A 21,120-nucleotide genomic window follows, 5' to 3' on the forward strand; every position below is an offset into this window, starting at 1 on the left:
TTATTAGCAGACATTGAAGCAGGTGGTCCATGGTCTGGATGTTCCCTCACGGACACAAAGTACTTTCACTAATTCCCCACTTGTGCAGATTTTTGTTACATCTGCCCATTTCTGAACGTAACCAGTTCTGGGTTTTCATCTCCCCCACTCAAATTCCGCACCTGGTGGCAGCACTCCCTCGGAATCGTGGGCATATTCTTGTTCCTGCCAGTCTTTTTCTAGAAGTTTTTGTTGGATCTGTGAGTGGTTGGGTTGAGTGGGCAATACTACATGACTTAAGGCGTTATGGTAGCATTTGGTACCCATGTAGCGGATGACGTTGACCTTTAACCTGTTTTGTTCGTTCATTTCTGCTCTGTATTGAACGTCGAACATTTGGCGGAGCAATTCCTGATAAGGCGTATAGGTGTTCTACACTTGTTGGCTTAAAACATCCAGTAATATGTCTACACGTCTGGTTCAGGTCAGTGCCCAGTTTGTGTGGCATGACCGCTCCCAGACAGGACAAATACGAGTGTGCACAAGTTACAACCACGGCACCCAATAGCTCTGCTCGTAGATCAAACATTTATGAAAGCCCTAGTTCTCCATTACTCCACATAGCAAACACTGAATAATTACCATCAAAGCAACAAAACCGGTTTTAACAAAAGCAAAGAGATGTTTTCGTTCGGCTGAGAGAGATGTTCATGGTTGCGACTAAATTATGCCGTAGAATACTGCTCATTTAAACGCACCTTCATATTATGAATCAAAAACGTACAACACTTGGGTTACATGATGCAATGTTCATTATCTAACCACACATTATCTGGTTGTAGGGCCATCATCCAGTCCAACGATAAATAGCATAGCATATCACAGACGTGCCGTACTTTTCATTCAGTTCTCTTATGAACCAGTGAACAATGAACAAACGCAATGTTATTGTTGAAACGCAGATCAAAAAATTCATGGACTCGCTTGTGATCGATATTTTTAAATCGGCACACGTGCTAGAAGCTACGGGCAAATCAACATATATTACTATGCGAAATCCGACTACTTTTCGTACGCTAACATTCCTTTTCAGCCTATCTTCTATATTTTTTTAAAAGCAATTTTTTACATACATTAGAAAACACTTTCGAGACGGAAGTGGCCGTGAGTAAAGGCAGCTAATTTCAAAGGAAATAAGTGTGCAATACCTATTACTGGGTGATGCTGTTTAAGAATGCGAATGCACAGTAGGAAAATAGAACGTTGAAGTGAAAGAGCGGTGTGCCTGAACTGGGAACGTGCCTAATCCTGCTTTGTGCAAAAGCAGGACAGCAAATAGAAACGTTACCCCTCGTTTCTAAAAATTGACTACGTCTCCAGCCGCCTTTGTCCAGTATTTTCTATCTGCTGAAAAACAAATACTTCGAGAATACCAATGGCGGTAGGATTCTTGTCAGTTGCTGCACTGTTGTCGTCCAACGTTCATCTTACGAAAATAGGCAAATAATGCTGAAAATCTCATCTGACACCGCAGGCAGGATAATACTTTTCTTGTACGGTAAGTCATCGACAGATGTGTAGGAAACTTCGTGTGTACCACGGGGAAGTCAGTTGCGTAACTTGATGTTCATGTTTCATATTTTTGGCGTAGCGTATAATATTTATCTCTGATTTTTGTAGACGATGCACTCCGTTATCCACAATGAAGTACGGTCTAAACTAAACTGCACGAATACTAAGTGAGACTTGATCAGATTTCACAGTGTGCAAAGATTGAACTTTAAATGTTCAGCAATGCAAAGCTGTGCTGCTGACAAAACTCAAAATAAACTAGGCCTATGAGTACAATATATCAGCGGGTCGCAGCTGTAATCAGGATGTAACACTTAGTACGGAAATGGAAAGGGACAATCGCATAAGCTCGGTTGAGGTTAAAGCTGGTAACCGACTTCGATTTATTGTTAGAAAAGTTTGAGGAAAGCAATCAGTCCATCGGAGAATGCTTAAAAATCGCCCCTGTAATCCATCCAGGATATTGCTAAATTGTGTGGGACCTGTTTCAAAGAGGACTAGCAGGGTGTATCCAATGTATATAGGAAAGGGAAGCACGAATAATCACTTCCAACAGTGTTCCAGAGATGCTGAAAGAACTGAACTGGCAGACACTTAAGATAAAGGGAAACTATCAAGAGAAAGTCTACAAACAAAGTTTCAAGAACCAGCTTTAAATAATGAACCAAGGAACATTCTGTAACTCTCCACACGTCACTCCCATTGAGACTGAGTGCAAAATTAGATTACAATACATACACAGGCATTAGAATCATTCTTCCCACACTCCACAAGTGAATGAAATTGGGAAACCCCTAACAACTGGTACAATGAGACAGTTTCTGCCCTGCACTTCATAGTGGGTCATGAAGTGTAGATGTGGAAAAGCATGTTTGTCTGCACTCTTAAATGATGTCCATTCAGTTAAGTGTAAGTTTTTTATATTCATATCTACATCATCTACTATACAACTGATGATCAGACACATTTATATATTTATTAATTTCACATTTTTGTGAAGGCAATTATACACAGAACTGGTGCCCATACAGGGCACTATGCATTGTTGTTTAGTACATCTTTGTTTCCTTGAATTATGTATGTGATTACTTTTCTTGTGAAAGTTTGTTCTGCTATGAAATTATCCACCTAATGGATGAATTTGAAAGTAATGTAGGATAGTTGCTACAATAAGGGTGATGTTTGCCAGTGTTGGAGGTGGGCAGGATGATTACTGTGTTATTGTGTGTACATTATATTTCTAATTGTCCAGCTTCCAAATAAAACAGTTTGATTTCCACACATGAGAAAATTAACCATCCTTTGTATTTCCTTATAATGTCCCTGTTTTTCTGATCATATTAAAGTAAAAATATGTGATTTTTTTATTTTTTCTATCTTCATTTTAGAATGATGGTACTGCAATACTGTTTCTCCACTGCTTATTGTTCTCTCCTCCTCGCCTTGTACATGATTCATGCTGTTGTCCATTAAATAACATTGGTAGCATAGAACACCTTCAACTCTTACTTTTTTTAAATATACTTTCAAAAGCTTTATTTACATTCCCGAAATGACGGAGATTACCTCTTGTCTTGAAAATATGTGAATGGTAAATATGTGAGAATGGAAAACACAATAATAATAATAATTGATTTACCATCTTTTTAATTTCTACGTTCCAAACATGAGCCTGCATTTTTCTGCCATTATTGGAGGAGGGGGCAGACAAAGAGGACACTTGCCCCTAAGAGACACCTTGAATGCTAACTTCTTATTCATTACATATTTCTAAAAAATTTTGGGTGATGCTGTTTATACTAAATGTTGCCCACTGCAATGAGAAAGAATTACTTTAGCAAGCACTACATGATTGATTGGTTCTCTGGTTATTCACAGTACATTATATGCTTTGCTTGGCACAGCAGCAGTTTTGCAGTTATGGCAGATACACAGCTTTACAGAATATTACCAACATAAAACATCAAATCTTTTCTCTGTTACTTCCCCATACAGTTCTTATCATAATGTCAGATGTTTGAAATCAATGTATGATCAGTCCTAGCCTGTTAAGAACCAGATTGAATAACATCAGGGAGAGGCTACAAGCCTGTCTCTCTTCCTTCCCAGCCACTGCTTCCCTTTCATGCCCCTTGACTCTTCTAACTGCCATCTGGTTTCTGTACAAATTGTAGATAGCCCTTTGCTCCCTGTATTTGACACGTGCCACCTTCAGAATTTGAAAGAGTATTCCAGTCAACATTGTAAAAAGCTTTCCCTACGTCTAGAAATGCTAGAAACATAGGTTTGCCTTTGCTTAAACTATCTTTTAAGATAAATCGTAGGGTCAGTATTGCCTCACATGTTCAAATATTTCTACGGAATCCAAATTGATCTTCCTTGAGGTTGGCTTCTACCAGTTTTTCCATACGTCTGTAAAGAATTTGCATTAGTGTTTTGCAGCCGTGACTTATTAAACTGATAGTTCGGTAATATTCACATTTGAAACACCTGCTTTCGTTGGGATTGGAATTATTATATACTTCTTGAAGTCTGAGGGTATTTCGTCTGTCTCATACATCTTGCTCACCAGATGGTAGAGTTGTCAGGACTGGCTCTCCCAAGGCTGTCAGTAGTTCTAATGGAATGTTGTCTACTCCCGGGGCCTTGTTTTGACTCGGGTCTTTCAGTGCTCTGTCAAACTCTTCATGCAGTATCCTATCTCCCATTTCATCTACATCCTCTTCCATTTCCAGAATATTGCCCTTAAGTACCTCACCCTTGTATAGACCCTCTATATACTCCCATCTTTCTGCTTTCCCTTCTTTGCTTAGAACTGGGTTTCCATCTGAGCTCTTGATATTCATACAAGTCGTTCTCTTATCTCCAAAGGTCTCTTTAATTTTCCTGTAGGCAGTATCTATCGTACCCCTAGTGAGATAAGCCTCTACATCCTTACATTTGTCCTCTAGCCATCCCTGCTTAGCCATTTTGCACTTCCTGTCGATCTCATTTTTGAGACGTTTGTATTCCTTTTTGCATGCTTCATTTACTGCATTTTTATATTTTCTCCTTTCATCAATTAAATTCAATATTTCTTCTGTTACCCAAGTATTTCTACTAGCCCTCGTCTTTTTACCTACTTGATCCTCTGCTGCCTTCACTAATTCATCCCTCAAAGCTACCATTTTTCTTCTACTGTATTTATTTCCCCCATTCCTGTCAATTGTTCCCTTATGCTCTCCCTGTAACTCTGTACAACCTCAGGTTTAGTCAGTTTATCCATGTCCCATCTCCTTAAATTCCCACTTACACATGTATCCTCCCTATAATAGTTGCAGGTCAGAGCTAACGTTCTCCATTCATGCAGCTCTCTAGGAGGGCAATAAACTAAATAAATCTTAGGCAAAATAAGGCAATTGGATAGATAAAACCTACTTACTGAGCAGCAGCAGCAGCAGAAACTTTACTAAATGCCATATTTTCACACCTATAGCAACATTCTAAACTTCTGTAACTGTTTTGTTTACAGTTCCTACCTAGATTCACTTTCGTACTATTCTGTGATCCACCCATCGGATTTTACTTCTCTGTTACTATGTTATTCCAGTACCAGTACTATCTATTACTTTTCTGTTGTATTTGCTTATAACCTTAATTCTGTTATAAGCAGTTTTTCTAGCCCTTTATTAGTTGTTCTTAGCTTACCTTACTTCAGTGAATTAATTTTATCTGGAAATAACAGTTTGTTGGGCTTTCACTTTGCTGCTTTCTCTACATAATCTTTCATTCAAATGGTTCAAATGGCTCTGAGCACTATGGGACTCAACTGCTGAGGTCATTAGTCCCCTAGAACTTAGAACTAGTTAAACCTAACTAACCTAAGGACATCACAAACATCCATGCCCGAGGCAGGATTCGAACCTGCGACCGTAGCGGTCTTGCGGTTCCAGACTGCAACGCCTTTAACCGCACGGCCACTTCGGCCGGCAATCTTTCATTCCAATTCAACATTGTACAAGGTATTTCCTGTGACCACATGAGTAGAAAATATTTTTTCATTACTTTCCTTGCTATTACCTTTCATGACAGTATAGCTCCTGATACATTACCCTTTCCAATGCTAGGGTTCATACATGCCCAGCATCCCCGCCCTTTTTCTTTCCATTCTTCTATGTAACTTTCTAATAATTTCTGTGTGTCCCAGTCAACAAATTAAAGAAACATTATAAAGGTGATTTACAGGAACAATTAAAATTAGTCACAATGAATTCACTTGAGGAAATTAAATTTAGGAGTAGACAGGCTGACTGGCCAGCACTTCCAGAGGAGAAATTCCAATTACATTGATAGACAAAAGCAGGAAAAATCATCCTGGCTTGGGAACTGTTAGTTCCTTCCTCAAGCAAGAAAATATTAGAAGGGTAAGGTTACTCAAACACCAGGTTGAGACTCAGCTGTTGTGAGAAAGGAAAAGAAGTTTTGTGTTCACAACATGGGGTCTGAATGACCTACCCCTCTATTCTAACCCTTTCCAACCTGTACCTTTTCCTCCTAACAGGTCTCAAAGCTAGGTTACTTTTTTCCTACTTTTATATGTTTCCACTGTCAACATTTAGAATTTCACATTAAGTAAGTAATGGCCAGCCATTGTCTCTCCTTGTGACCGTGCGATAATGCTCTTGCATTTTCCCCAAGAGAAGGCAGTTCATCAAAATAAATCTCAGTTCATACATTTTAAATAATGCTCACATTCCCCTGTAACTCAGAAATTTCAACTCTGAAGTATTTTACTAACAGTACTACTCCCCTTCTTTTTTAAACAGCTGTCAAACTTATTGCAGCCCAACTGTTTCTCTCTCAGTGTTCGTTTTCCCTTATTCTACTATTTCATTATATAGTTGGAATATTTTTTACATCATGTTTATTTTTACATCCATATCCTTCGTCACTGGTGATTTTATTTTGGATGGTTTACAGTTGTTAATGGCAGCAATGTCCATTACGCATGCAGGGAATTTGGAATGCTATATATTAGTTTTGATACATTGTTTGCTGCTAACACAAGCTGCTGGTCTACAGATAAGGCAAAGCAGCTAGCCAGTGCAGTAATTCACGATTACCTAGCCATGTAGATGGTTCTTTGGTTATCATTGTCACAGACAGGCCTCTCCCTGTTCGGACACAGATCTGACTGCAGCATGGTACATCAACAAGTGGAGCTTCATATGGAAATGTTGTCTAAAAAACTTCTGATTACTTTGTAAACCTTGAGGACTCTGCCTCTCAATAATAGCTTCTTTAGTTTAAGTGGCAACTTTTGAACCCTATACTTAGTCCAAAGTTACATGATAATTTATTGGAGGGCAGCTTTTCACAGAATAGCTATCTGTATCCAATGAAAACAGATTGGACACGAGCTTGTTGACTGGGTTAAACAATTTTGAATTGGCAGTGACAAGTTTGTCATTTTTCTCACACAAAAATCATAGGCATCTTACATAAGAACAATATTGTACAGTACTTCTCAATGATTCTGGTGAATGTTTCAAGCAGTTTTGCTTGTGAAGCTGGATTAGAATCATTAAATGAACACTGTATCAGCCATAGTATGAGCTACATTAGGCAGTCTATGTGTGGAAAAGTTTCATTAGGAACTGATATGCAAGTAATTATGATGTTGAACAAGTCTCCAAATCTTACACTTCAAGAAACACTAACTTTATCTCTCTTTTTGTGGGAACTGTACTACAGATATTGTTCATAAAATTCAGTTTCTGCAATGATCAGAACAATTACAGGTAGGAATTAGTTTCTGTGGAGATTTATTAACTGTTCTTGTAAGTGAAACTGATATGCAATGAAATGAAATACAACTGCATAATATTACACAGAACAAATCAGTAAGGAGAAAGATGTTGAATAAATCTAGAAACAGGTCAGTCCACTGATCATGTGTATTTCATATGTGTTGCTTTGTTAGCTTAAAGGAATTATTCTACAAAGACAAAAGAACATTTCATTACTGCTCAGGTCATTATTAAAAGTGTGTACCATCTTAGAAGGTGAAATGAATTTGTTGCATCATCTTGGAAAACATATCCAGGTACATTCCTCAGTTAATTTGTGGAAACTGCAGAAAACTTATATGATGGTTTAAATCCATTAGTGACAACCATTTGTCCAGTGTCATCTCACCCACTGAAGCTATATTGCACCCTGGATGTTAGCAGAAAGCATTTGAAGTGTAAGGGAGTGACACTGCAGTTTTTTTAGTCTTTAATTATTTGATTTTTCTTGTAGTCTGCTTCTCCTCTACTGAAACAGCCTCACTGCTTTTGCTTTGTCACTTCCTGGTGTAATATCTCATTTGCTGTAATCATCTGAAGTTCAATCTATTCTTCACTGGTCAATTACACAATGCAATCCACAGTACATTTCAGTCCATTTTATGATTTCTAAATTTTTGTCTAAGAATAATGTTCTTGTGAATGTGTAATTTCTCATTCTCTCTCTCAGATTCACCTCTTGATATTCTTTGTTTTTCAGTTCTGTTTTGCTTTCACTTGTTTCAAACATGGGAATGTGACTCAGTATCATGAAATATATTTCCAGCACAATATACTTCATAGCAACTCACTCCACGCCTCACTTTTTTCATAAGAATTCCAAGACCGGTTGTACATCTGTTGCAATAAATTTTCTTGGGCAGATTTTTTTTTCGTTATTTGTATTTCACTTTACTCAACAACACAAGGTGACATGTCTCCATACATCAGATTTCTCCACAACATTAACACTAAGAGCAGTTATCAGATGGATCTGTGGGTCCCACAACATACAAAAAAACAAATTTATTTGAACACTGTCATACAAAAAAGGACATCTAAAATTATAATCAGACTAGTACCTATTACTATATGGGGGCAGAAATCCACAGAATAGTAAGTGTAAGAGAGAAAGGTGAAGATTTTTTAAAATCCTGCAGAAAATATTTGGACCTATTGGTGGGGGAGGAATGTAGGAATATGATGATCAGATGTTGTAGAAGCCAAGACAAGGATGGTTATTTTAGGTGAGGGGCACTCAACATCACAGCAATCAGCACCTTGACGAAAAGCCAGCATGGTAATCTCATGGGTTGGGACGAAGGCTGTCCCCACATGCAGAGCAGGTTTATAATGCATTAAATTCTGCCTCCTGTCCCCACCAATTTAGGAATGAAGCCTGAGAGTTTACGAAGTTTCCTACTATTGTAACACTGGAATCAGTATCGGCGAGGATTGCGGATGATTCTCAATCGAGACAGAGCTGTCCTGACATCAGTATATAAGACACATTGCCAAAATATGCTGAACTGAAAGTGGCACAGCACAAATTTCCTAGCCAAGACAAGAAGACAGGTGGGCTGGCCACATCTATAGGAGATAGGGGGGCTCAAGATAGGTAAATGTGAGAGCAGAAACCCTTAGGACAAAGACCTTTAAATAGACTGAAAATAAGATGGAGAGAAAAGGTGCTTGGCGCAGGGGAAGAAAATGCTAAGGGCAGATTGCTGTGAACATAAGCAGATCCAGGGAGAGAAGGGTGGGGGTGGGGATGGCAGCAAATGGTCATTCCCACCTATCTTTCCCCCAGCAGCACAGGGGTAAGTACTAAGCAGCACAGGGATAAGTACTAAACAAACCCCACAGCTTCATAATTCAGCTTACAGAATAGGCTACATTTCACTTTTCATTGACACCAAGTGTGCTGTGTAAATCCCTCCAGTCTTTTTTGCAAATACATCAGCTCCTGTGCCATAAATGTCCATTTAATATCTTGTTCTATTTAGCACGTAGAAACTTCAATGGTACACTAGTTTACATGAATAACTCAAAATAAGATATTTACATGTATATCATGATTGATGCTATGAATTCTCCATAAATTTCTACTCCTATCCCAAGCTTCAAAATTCTGAACAATGCAAAATCCGTGAGAGTGAGTGCTCTTATATTTGTATTCATTTTTCGTAAAGTGGGAACTCTTGCTTGAACTTCACTTTTCAGAGTGGTTGGTGCTTCTCAACTATAAATTCGAACTTTAAAGTGCGTACGCTAAGTGGGCATGGCGAAACAAAACTACGTTAATTACTATATAAACGAGACTCAGCAGGCAGCAGCATTGCCACACATGGCTGATTCACATGCAATTCATCTGAGCGCTTGGTAATACAAGCAACCGGTAATCCAGCGCCATGTCTATACAGTATACACATTGTATCTGTTAATACAGATCGCGCAACCTGGCGATGGATTCTGCGACCTTGCATTGTATTCGCCGGTTGTGAGGCGCACCTAGATGAACAATTTTTTAAAAAAATCGGTAAATATATGGGAAAGGCTTATAATTTAAAGAATGGCAAATTTGTGTTGCAGAAATATATACTGCTAAAACAGAACAGAAATTTTAAGCACGTACATTAGGAAATCATGCAAATTTAAGCTCGCTCGGCTAGCCGCGCGGTCTTACGCGCTGCTTCCCGAGCGGACTAGGGTCAAGGTCCGGTGTCCAGGCCATTCTGTGAATGGTTTTTAAGGCGGTTTTCCATCTGTCTCGGCAAAATCTGGTTCCCCATATTCCGCCTCAATTACACCATGTCACCGATTGCTGCACAAACACTCTCCACGTACCCGTACACCATAATTACTCAACCACGCAAACATTGGGGTTACACTCATCTGGTATGAGACGTCCACCCCCTCACGCGGGGGGCCGATCCGCACAATAACCCTGAGTTCGGTGTGGGACGGCGGTGAGGTGGGTGGACGCAGTGGAAGGTCTCCGAAACGCACCTCCTTCGTACGGTTTGTTTTAAACTGTCGAAAACCTTAAAACTTTAGCGCATAGAAACTGTACCTTTTCAACTATGGGAGCAACCTATTTATCATTCTGCAAATCCCTTACTCCATGAGCTATATTTAGACAGCAAGTACTGCAATATTAACAAGATTCGTTTATGTTGTGGTCTGACAAGACAGCCAGTCCACAGTGACGGGTAACCGAAAGGCACGCGCTTAAACTCACGCAGGATGGCGTGAGGTCTGAAACAGGATACGTAATGAATGCTATAAAGAAAGATCCATTTAGTGTGCTCGTACAGATTTCGCGTTGCCAATACTAGCACACTACGCAGTCTCCGCCCGAAGTCAAATTTTACCCAAAATTCAAATTAAGTGAATTGAGATACCTTACATTAAAACTATGCTGAATAACGAAAATTTAACATTTTTACCAACGCCAAGATAGGGGAAAACCTGTATATTTTCTGAAAACAGTAATGTCTTATGAAAATTATGTGGGTACCATGCTATGACGGCTTAATAGCCCAAAAACTGAGGACCCTGACAATGTATGTGTAGCTCCTCAATGAACTACTAGAACGAGAAATGGACACTAATGATAGGGGATTTTGGCGTCTATGAAATTTCCAAATTTGTCGAGTCCGAGGATGTTAATCTACATATTATCGTCCATGATTCAAGTTGCGTAAATAACTTTTTATAAAAACAGAAATGACACATTAAAAGTTAATAACAGCCCTAAAGTATTTCTCAGTTTCAGGAACAAGCACTGAAAAGCGAAATAAATAGTTCACAATGGTCTATAAGTCGCTGGTTACTACCTAGCGAAATGTTTGTGTCAGTCTTATCACTGCAGTTGCCCACGCACGCAGAACATGTAAAATCTCGTTTTGACCTGAAATTTGCAAACAAACTGGTCGACACTTCGTATTTCTCGTACCCCGATACTTTAGGTAAAGTCCGGTTTTTTGTTTCTTCCAGCACAAGCACCCGAGCACAGAAGCTCAACCAAAGCTGACTGCTTGCGCAATAACGCAACGTGTGGACACGAGAACGATCAATTAGTTGTTTCCACAAATTTTGTGCGTGCCTTTTTATTTTCTTGTAGTCATGATTGCGTACGAGGAGGAGGGGGTTGGGTTGATTTTGGGGAGGAGACCAAACTGCGAGTCGGATTCGGGACTCTTTCAAAGGAACCATCCCGACATTTGCATGAAGCGATTTAGGGAAATCACGGAAAACCTAAATCAGGATGGCTGGACGCGGGATTGAACCGTCATCCTTCCGAATGCGAGGCCAGTGTCCTGACCACTACGCCACCTACCTCGGTCGCACGAGGAGGAAAGAGGCATTGTGGTGTGGACACATCTTGGCCCTATACACATACTAACCAATCGAAAATTTCGCCCAAGTTTTATGACTCATTGACATTTTGGGCGCTGTTATACATCGAAGTTAATCAGCAGGGACTGAGGGTTGAAGATGATGAAATTAACATCCTCAACAGAAATAACGTTAACTGAACACGGTTTTTGTACCTGACTTCGCTGTCTTCTCCTACACTTTGATGTATTTACTCATTTTCACGTTTTAATTCTTATATAGCAATACTGTGACGACATTGCTAGAGGCTTACATGCATCGATACACAGTTATGAAAAGTAAAAGTAGCCCCTGAAGAAAATCGAGGAATACTAAGCGTTAAGTGGAAATACAGCTTAAACGAGTACGAAAATCTTAATGAAGCTAGTGCATTTTCATCTTGAGAGGTAGACAGTTTTCCTCCAACTTTATGGCATTCAAAACTATATGTCCAAGAACTTGCTTATTGTTTTCAGCGTGAGCTTTTTGATCAACCTCTTCATCCGAAATGTGTACTTGCGACATATTAACCGTCACTAATTGCAGTTTCAAAAGACAAATCCATTCCTTAGCCTTTTATTTATATAACTCTCAAACGTGACGGCCGTTTAAGGAAAAACCCTGACTGTTGCCCTACAATTCATTTTTCGCTTCTAAAATATTACCTACAAACATGGAAAGCATGCTGATCTAAGACAGTTTGCACCCTGTAAAAACAGAACCGTTAAACGACTGTACAATGTATTTGGTACGACGGATCAATTCGAAAATTAACTTCTTATGAATACTGAAAGTGAATATTAACTGCCGTGTCTTTTTGGAAGCAAAGATCGAGTGTTCCATCTGACAGTATAGCTAGTTTCGTCCTAGCCTTCGTTCCGAACTCACCGCACATCATCGGCTCTATGTAAACTAGTACCGGTGTATCACTTGGAAAGATGTAAGCTCACATTTGCAACGTACCAATTGCTTGTGCCCAAGTCGACGTCCAACGACGAACTGTGAGCCGAGTGGGATCGCGTCGTCGTTATAATCTCTGGCGCAAATGAGGCAACAGCGACGCAACTCCTTTATTGCGCAATCGCCTGCACACGAAGACTGCACGTGAGTCTATATCATTCTGTTATGATCTCTTTGAGAGAATTGCGACTTCCTCCCCGCCCTCGACCTCTAGCCACTCCCACTGTTCTAAAATAAGTGTGTATACATATGACAGTCGCCCAGTTACAATACAGTGCAGCGTGACTCGTGCTTGCTCTTGTCCATAATGTGGCCTGCTGCTTGTGGTGGGGATACACCTGGGGCCAGTCGCTGCACCATCTGGTGAAGTGTTTCGAAAACGTGTTACGGGGAAAAATTGCAGTAACCGGATTGGAGCACTCAGTGGTTAGCACAACAAATGAGAGAATTATTCGCACTGTTTTCTAAGTGTGGATCTCATTCGTTTATTTTATTTATGTTTTTCTTTCTTTTGATTTTGGTAGTCCGGTGAATATTTGTCCAGCACCAAACGCATCGAGGAGTTCGTATGCGCCGCAGATGGCATCATTTCGTCCTTATTTTCGAATTTTATTTCAGGTAAACGAAAATTATTTCAAACCGTTTTTACGGACTTATGAAAAAATCTACTTAAAATTTAGCTGGTGTGTGATCGTCTCCTGAAACACTGCTTGTGTTGACAAACCGAGCGTAGCCGGAAGTCTAGCTCAGATTCGAAGATGACCATCTCGTTGTGAGTTGGTGAAGCCAACGAATATCAGTGTGAAATAAAGACTTCACATGCCATATTTAAGGCACTTTTCGTTATAAAAACTAAAACTGCAAGTGTATTCAGAAAACTTACCGGCCTATTAGCTACTAAAAACGCTCCCACGAATATCCTCTGGTCCATGTTACGTACATATTTCGTACTCAAACCATGAAAAATGCAAAAGGGAACCAAAATTTCGTTACATTATACATCTTCACGCAATTCCTTTAGGTATTCACTGTTAAAGCGCTAATATCCTAAGCTCATTTCCCTTGCTAGACAGAAGATTTCGTTATGTTTTGGAAATTATCCATAATTCTTTATAGTGGAGATGGGCCAATTGGAAACGTTAAGCCCAAACACTGTTACCCAAAATAAGATATTTACGATGGGCTACGGATGTGGTGGTTGTTAATTGTGACAACTGAATCCATCAGACGCAGTAGTATTAAGCAGGTATTTACACCGAGTTAGTTCTGTAAATAATGGTACTTACCGCGCGATAAATTTTGTTTTTAACGATTGTTGGGAGATGAAGCTGAGCCAATAAATATCGAGAAAGCAGTATATCCAGGACACACGATGAAGATAACAAGTTGAAAGTGACTATCCAGATGGCTAGCATCGCTAGTACGTGTCTTCTTCACGTGTACATCACTTGTCTCTGATGAGTATGTCTCTAGGTGTTATACTTTCTATAAATCTATATCATAATTTTTTTGGATAGTGGCCTAGAAATTTAGTACAACCAGCTCAATAGTTACCCTTTTCTGTAAAGGGAGCAAAATTATCGCTTGTCTTATAGAATTTAATGGGAAAAATAACCTTGCGACATGAGTGTCGCAAATACTCCTCATTAAATCACATTGTAGCGATAACATTTGCCCCTAATAAGACACCATCGGCTGAAGTTAATTTAAACATACTTGACCTTGTTTCCGATGGATTAATTCACTAGTATCAGTTCTTAAACTGAAAGCTAAGACGTGTTACTGAAATATTTTGGTTGAACTGCGTAGTGATTTTACAGATTTCATGTTTTATTTTCATATGGTTCATCTATGTAACTATAGTCTATTTGCAGAGGCGAAAAAATTTTTATTATTGGCTGATGAAAAACTGTGTGTCTTTTGGTAAAGAAAACAGGTTTGTGATTATAATATAAGAAAGAAAAACGCTACTCTGTCCTACTTCCCTTCGTGTTCCTTATTTTCGAAGCTGTTGTTCCTTGGAACGTGTGATCTGCGCTGAAATGAATGTAATAAGCAAATATAAAATTAACAGTTTACTTGAGATCTTTCCAAACTGGGTGCCCGTACACCCGTAGTGTAGCGTAAGGTGTAAATTCAATATGTAAAACAAATGAAAATGTTCGGATAAAAATATACAGAACACCCTTCACTCATTGTAAACATAGATCACGTGTCAGATAGGAGGAACTAGGAGATCTGAAGAACAACTGCACTATAAAACGTAAGTACCAAGAATCAGATCTATGCAACTACTGGATTTCTATTGAGCAATATTACCCCACCTACGTAAAAGAGCAGTCATCGTTTTTCAGCAGTTATGTACAACATTTTCGTGTGAGAGTGTATTTTCTATTTTGACATACAAAAACAGTTAAATGTGCAAGTTTGAGAAAGCTGAGGAAATACGTGTGAATTTGTCCTATATCCGAGCTAATGTAACAGATTTGTAATTCTCGTCAGGCTCACTATAGACATTGAATTCGTAATAGTATCGAAAAGTTTTGTATCTGTGGAAAGGTGTTTAACCTACGACTATACTGCACTCAGAAATTAAATGTGAAAACTGATATTGCTTTAAAATATAAATTGCTTCAACAGATTCTCTTTTTTTAACATCAGTGATAGCCTTGTGAAACCCTGTGTTGGAATGATTGTCGCCACGAGAAAAAGTTTGGAAAGTTTTGGTTTATTGTATTGTTCAGGAGTGGAGTACAAACCCTCATCCGGTCTTTATGACTTGGGTTATAATGATTTCCCTAACTACAGACGAAATGCCAGGATGTTTGCTTAAAATGATCAACGGTTTCAATCTCTTACTTCCCGTCTACTTGGTAATGCTGCCTCTGTAACAGTGTTAGCGTGTCTTACAACTCGAATTTTACTTGGAACCTTCGAGACTATCTGGAAGGAAGTACATGTTGAAACACAGTATAAGAACTAGTATCAAAATGAAACATAAGAATTCAGTTATTTGTGTGCTATTTTATTATCGTTGGGCACATTTAACGAGTCCTGTTATTAAGGTACGTTGCTTCGTTGCAGCTTTTTGAAATTTTCTATTGGTGTTTGCTTACATAAACCTAAATAAGTGATGGATCTGACGATTAAAAATTTGGGTAATAGCTGGACGTAACACATTACGGAAACTGGCAACAAAAACAGTATTTATCGAACAAAAGGTAGAGATAAGTAGAAATACTCGAATTTCTTCTGAAACCATATTGCAACATAATCTAGGGGTTATACGAAGGCTTCAGCAAGGCTATATGACTCTTAATGTATTTGTAGGCTACGAATTCTAAAAAGTTCTTGACGACTCTATAAGATGTTGCATTCGCTGACGCAAGAATGTTGATGATACTAGAGTTTCAACAGAACTCTTGAACAGAGTGACTTGCTGATTGCGATACTGCTCACACGATATGTACGAGTGATTTGAGTTGCACGGACAAGTTCAGAAGCATGACGACTATCCTGTGGAGTTGACAGGAAAGGTTTCGTGAAGGAATAGGCCGACGTGCTTTATTTTCGCATGTATCAATACCTAAAATTTTCAGTTAACTTCCGGAGAATGAAGTAGTGTGAAAACTGAAGATCTCGAGCATGAGAAGGTTTCTAGAAAATTACACACAATGTGTATCACAAGATGGTTTTCAGTTGCTTCTTAAAGGATAGATTACCTTGAGGCCTGACCGAATGCAGTAAACGTTCCAGACAGGTGAAGGTGCCTATTCGCAACCTGTGTGTTTGTATTTGGAATTGGATCGTGTGGGTCCTGACCAAGGCTGTTGCTAACAACAAATCCTACATGATTCGTGAGTCGACGGTGGAATCCGCAACCGACGGGCAGTTGGGCAGTGAAGGCAATGCCCCCACCCACCCTAAGAAGAAAATAACAGAAAGACAAACTTCCCCGAATACCGGAGGAAACAAAGGCAACAGCCCCCCCCCCCCCCGGTCTCCTTTCATCATTTCACACTTGTATGGCCAGTCTGTGGACCTGTGTTCACATCATAGTGCTAAGTGAAATACTCACCAATGGTGAGTACATACTTCGATTTTACATTGTGTTAATTACGACACTGTCAAAGTTGAGAGTGTCTATTGCCTTTGTAGTTCCTAAATCAACTGCAAGCAGGTTCAAGTGGATGTAGGCTATAGTAGTTATTCAGAGATGAAGAGGCCTGTACATGATAGAATAACGTGGCGAGTTGTATTAATCCAGTATTCGGACAGAAGACCACAACAACAAGAAATCTGCATGGTGTAACTACTTCTCAAATTTTCGGACGAATGCCATGTTTCTCTGAACTGCAAATGGAAATTACGAAAAAGAGTTGTATTAAGCACTGTTGTTATTACTGTCCGACTCTGTAGCTGAGTGGTCTGCGCTGCGACTGCCATGCAGAGGATGCGGGTTCGATTCCCAGTACAGGGAATTTTTTCCTTGTTGGAAGGAATAGCACTGGGTGCCCTTAGCTCGTGAGGCCTACTGAGGAGCTACACGACCGATTAGTAGTGGTTCTAATGTCAAGAAGCTCGACAACATCCGCCTCTACACCGCATCCAGTGACGCCATTGACAGAGGATGACGCGGCAATCGGTCGGGCCCGATTCGCCCATCTAGGAGCAGAATGCAGAAACTTTATTATTATTAGAATCTGAGGCATGCTAAAACTGTGTGTGTGTGTGTGTGTGTGTGTGTGTGTGTGTGTGTGTGTGTGTGTGTGTGTGTGTGTGTGTGTGTGTGTTTGGAGGAGGGGGGTAGAGACGTTAACAACAACAAGAAGTCTGGATGGGGTGTACTTGTCGCTCTCTTCCCCCCCCCCCTCCCGCTACAGACACGCCGACGATAAAACATACTTTGAAACACACCCTACCACACGAACAAACTGTGTCCCTCGCCCCAGAATCGAACCTGAATGCCCATGTGCCCTGATATACTGCTATCCAGAAAAAAAGTGTAACTAGCTTGACCACCTTCTGCATTATCTTCGTAAAATGAGCGTTGGTGCCTCCATCGTACGGTATGGGTGTTGAGTACACTCAATGAGTATAGTACGATCAGGATCTAATTCAGTCCAACTGGGTCTCACGAATCGGTTAACTTGAACGATGGCTACTGCCTGTCGTATTCTGAGGGGAAAGGGAAGGGTATGACCATTCTGTTCGTAGATCAGGATATAAAGAGGCTCTACACACATATTATTCATTAATTACTGTCAGCTTGTCACGGAATATTTTAATCTCATCTGCCCATTGCATTTGCGCGGTTGTGAATATGCTATTAATATCTGATGTGTCACGTTCGTGGAGCAGAGGAGAGTTGGACGAAGAGAGTAGCTGAGAAAAAGGAATCTGAAAGTTCTGGTTCGTAGTAATAAGACGTTTGGCAGATGAGCAACTGTTACTAATTGAGCAATGTACTCTTTGTTTATTTATAGGAACGATACATTGTCCAATGAATCCCTTATAGGTTAGCTAGATTCTGAATAATTGATGTTTTCAGGTTTTGCATTATCTGCAACATAAAAGTATAAGAAAGCTTTTGTCCACGATGAAATATGTAAAGAAGAAATTCTGCACAGCGGAAAATCTCTGATTGGTCTGATGCGGCCCGCCAAGAATTTTCCCCCGCGCTAACCTCTACACCACAGAGTAGCACTTGCACCATTAGTTACTGCTACCGTTCTGAAAATGTCGTACATCTTTCCCTTTTTACATTATCTAACGCTTTTTCTAGGTCGACTTAACCGATGAACATGTCCTGATTTTTCTTCAGTCTTGCTTCCATTATCAGCTACAACGTCAGAACTGCATCTCTTGTGCCTTTACCTTTCCTAAAGCCAAACTGATCGTCATCTAACAGTTACTTAATTTTCTTTCCATTCTTCTGTATATTTTCCTTGTCACCAACTTGTATGCATGTGAGGTTAAGCTAATTGTGCGATAGTTCTCGCTCTTATATGCCCTTGCTGTATTCGGTATTGTGTTAATAATATTTTTCAGAAATATTTGCTTTCATTACTAGTCTCATAGATTCTACACACCATGTGAATAGTCTTTTGGTTGCCACTTCCTTCAATTATTTTAGAAATTCTGGTGGAATGTTATGTATCCCATCTGCCTTATTTGCTCTCAAGTCTTCCAGAGCCCTGTTAAATTTTGACTCTAATGCGGGATCATACTGGGTTCCATGTGTCTCCCATATCGACTCCAGTTTCTTCTGTCACGTCATCGGACAACTTCTAACCCACATAGTGGCCTTCCATGCACTCTTGCACCTACCCACTCTCTCCTCTGCGTTTGCATTCTCAGTGTTAGCATCCTCACTTTTATTTTCATCGAAGGTTTTCGTGACATTTCTATATGCTGAGTCAGTCCTCCCAACGACAATTCTTTTCTATCTCTTCACACTTTTCCTGCAGCCATTTCGCCTTGGCTGCTGTGCACTTCTATTTATTTCATTCCTAGGCAATTTATATAGCTGTAGTCTTGTCTTACCCTGAACATTTTTTTGTTTTTTTCTTTCATCGATCAACTGAAGTATTTCTTCTTTTACCCAAGGTTTCTTCACATTTACTTTCCTTTTACCTATGTTTAGCAGTCCAACGTCTGTGATTCCTTTTTTAAAGATGTTCACTTCTCTTCAACAGAACCTCCTCCTCTGGTATTTTTTATCGCAGTATGCACATCCTTAGCAAACTTCAAATGCTTCTCATCAGTCCTCGGTATTTCAGTATCTCACTTCCTCCCACAGTGATTCTTCCTCACTATTTTCTTAAACTTCAGTCCCCTCTTCATCATTACTTAATTGTGATCCGAGTCACTATCTGCTCCTGGGTACGCCTTACAATTCAAATTCGGATTTTGGTATCTATATCTGACCATGATGTAATCCATGACGTAGACCAGTGGAAGTCTTGCTTCCTTCGTGCATGAGCAACGCCAATTCGCCGCTGCCAGATTTGAACAACAAAGAGTAACACTGGAAAAGTGTTAGTTATTAGATATGGTCCATGTGCTCATGTGAGTGGGAGAAACAGTTCACTACCTTGAGGGGGTGTGGGAGACGTATTTTTGCCTCCGCATCGGTGCTGGAAACACACATACGTTATTTTCTACGTGCTGCCGATGTCTGTGCCACTCATTGGTAGATCGCAAACGTTGATAGTAGGCGTCAATGGCACGAGAAACTACTAGTGAAGCATGCAGATATGAACACCGGCAGCAGGGACTATGTAACTTGATGAAAAACTATAGCTGAGTAGGCAAATAGGTCTCCCACTGTTGCAGTAGTCGTGGCATGAAATCTTCGCTCGCTTACCTCAATCCGACATGAACAAGATTTTATAAACGTCTCTAAGGCAGCGCCTGTGTTGCCATAGCTCTGCAGACAGGTATTGTTTTCACCTGCAGCCGTTTGCATTTCTCAGTTGAAAGCTGGCAACAGTGCTGCAAGCTGTCAAATGGTTCAAATGGCTCTAAGCACTATGGGACTTAACATCTGAGATCATCAGTCCCCTAGACTTAGAACTAAGTAGACCTAGCTAACCTAAGGACATCACACACATCCATGCCCGAGGCAGGATTCGAACCTGCACCGTAGCAGCAGCGCGATTCCGGACTGAAGCGCCTAGTACCGCTCGGCCACAGCGGCCGGCTTGCAAGCTGTCAGGGAGTGTCTTACATGGTCTCGACTGTAGTTATCTGTTGTCAGTTCCCGCGTTAATTTTTGTGTGATGACATTCAAGATGCCTGGTATCCCATTTTCACATGTTTACACGTATTTACATGTTATGAATATTGTTTTTAACGAATTTCGCAAGAAAAGTGTAAATAAATGTAAACATCCAAAGGCGGCGTGAACATAAATGAATGTAATTTCAAATACACGTGTTTTGAAGGATAATTTACTGACGTGACGTATTGGGGAAGCGGTGCCACACACATCAGTGCGTTGCTCCATAAACATTAAGATCAAGGTCGCTAGAGTTTTGACTTTATGCGCTAGGAGTGGTCTTGTTGCGTCATGTGATCGGCGATCCTCGATCTTAAGTTTGTGATTTACGCCTGTGAGACATCAAAGATAGCACTTTCGTGGTTTAGAGGGTCAGTCTTCACATCTAACCTCAACACACCACATACTTCTGGGGCTCAAACGGGCGAAAAATAAGCAATTAAAGAGGCACATCTATGACTGTTTTAGAACGTTATGCCCATCAGAAATTGTCTCAGCAGCCCAAGTTGAGCCTTGGTTAAATTCCACATGTAGGGGGTAGTTCACGACGATTGACCAGTAGAACAGATGGAACTAAGAGAATTAACAGACATCTACGTCTACGTCTACATCTGCGTGATTACTCTGCTATTCACAATT

General features: G+C 40.0%; 1 protein-coding gene and 1 long non-coding RNA gene across 4 annotated transcripts in view; one reads left to right on the forward strand and one right to left on the reverse strand.

The window, feature by feature from the left end:
* LOC126415423 (S-adenosylmethionine synthase) overlaps positions 1–21,120 on the reverse strand; it is a 274,910-nt gene that overhangs the window by 18,615 nt on the left and 235,175 nt on the right. The window contains exon 1 of one of the 2 annotated variants that reach the window (XM_050083432.1): positions 12,702–12,840. The exons of the other annotated variant lie outside the window; for it this stretch is intronic. The gene's annotated coding sequence lies outside the window, so the exon portion shown is untranslated. Of the gene's footprint in view, positions 1–12,701; positions 12,841–21,120 lie in introns of those variants that run through there. 2 annotated transcript variants of the gene reach the window in all.
* The window catches only part of LOC126415459 (uncharacterized), a 148,279-nt gene continuing 140,112 nt past the window's right edge, over positions 12,954–21,120 (forward strand). Inside the window, exons 1-2 of one of the 2 annotated variants that reach the window (XR_007575390.1) lie at positions 12,954–13,124; positions 13,223–13,316. This is a non-coding gene — a long non-coding RNA (uncharacterized LOC126415459). The remainder of the gene's footprint in view (positions 13,125–13,222; positions 13,317–21,120) is intronic. The other variant, XR_007575389.1, reaches the window with a different exon arrangement.

The sequence above is a fragment of the Schistocerca serialis genome, chromosome 1 (genome assembly GCF_023864345.2).
Source record: "Schistocerca serialis cubense isolate TAMUIC-IGC-003099 chromosome 1, iqSchSeri2.2, whole genome shotgun sequence".
NCBI classification, from domain to species: Eukaryota; Metazoa; Arthropoda; class Insecta; order Orthoptera; family Acrididae; genus Schistocerca; species Schistocerca serialis.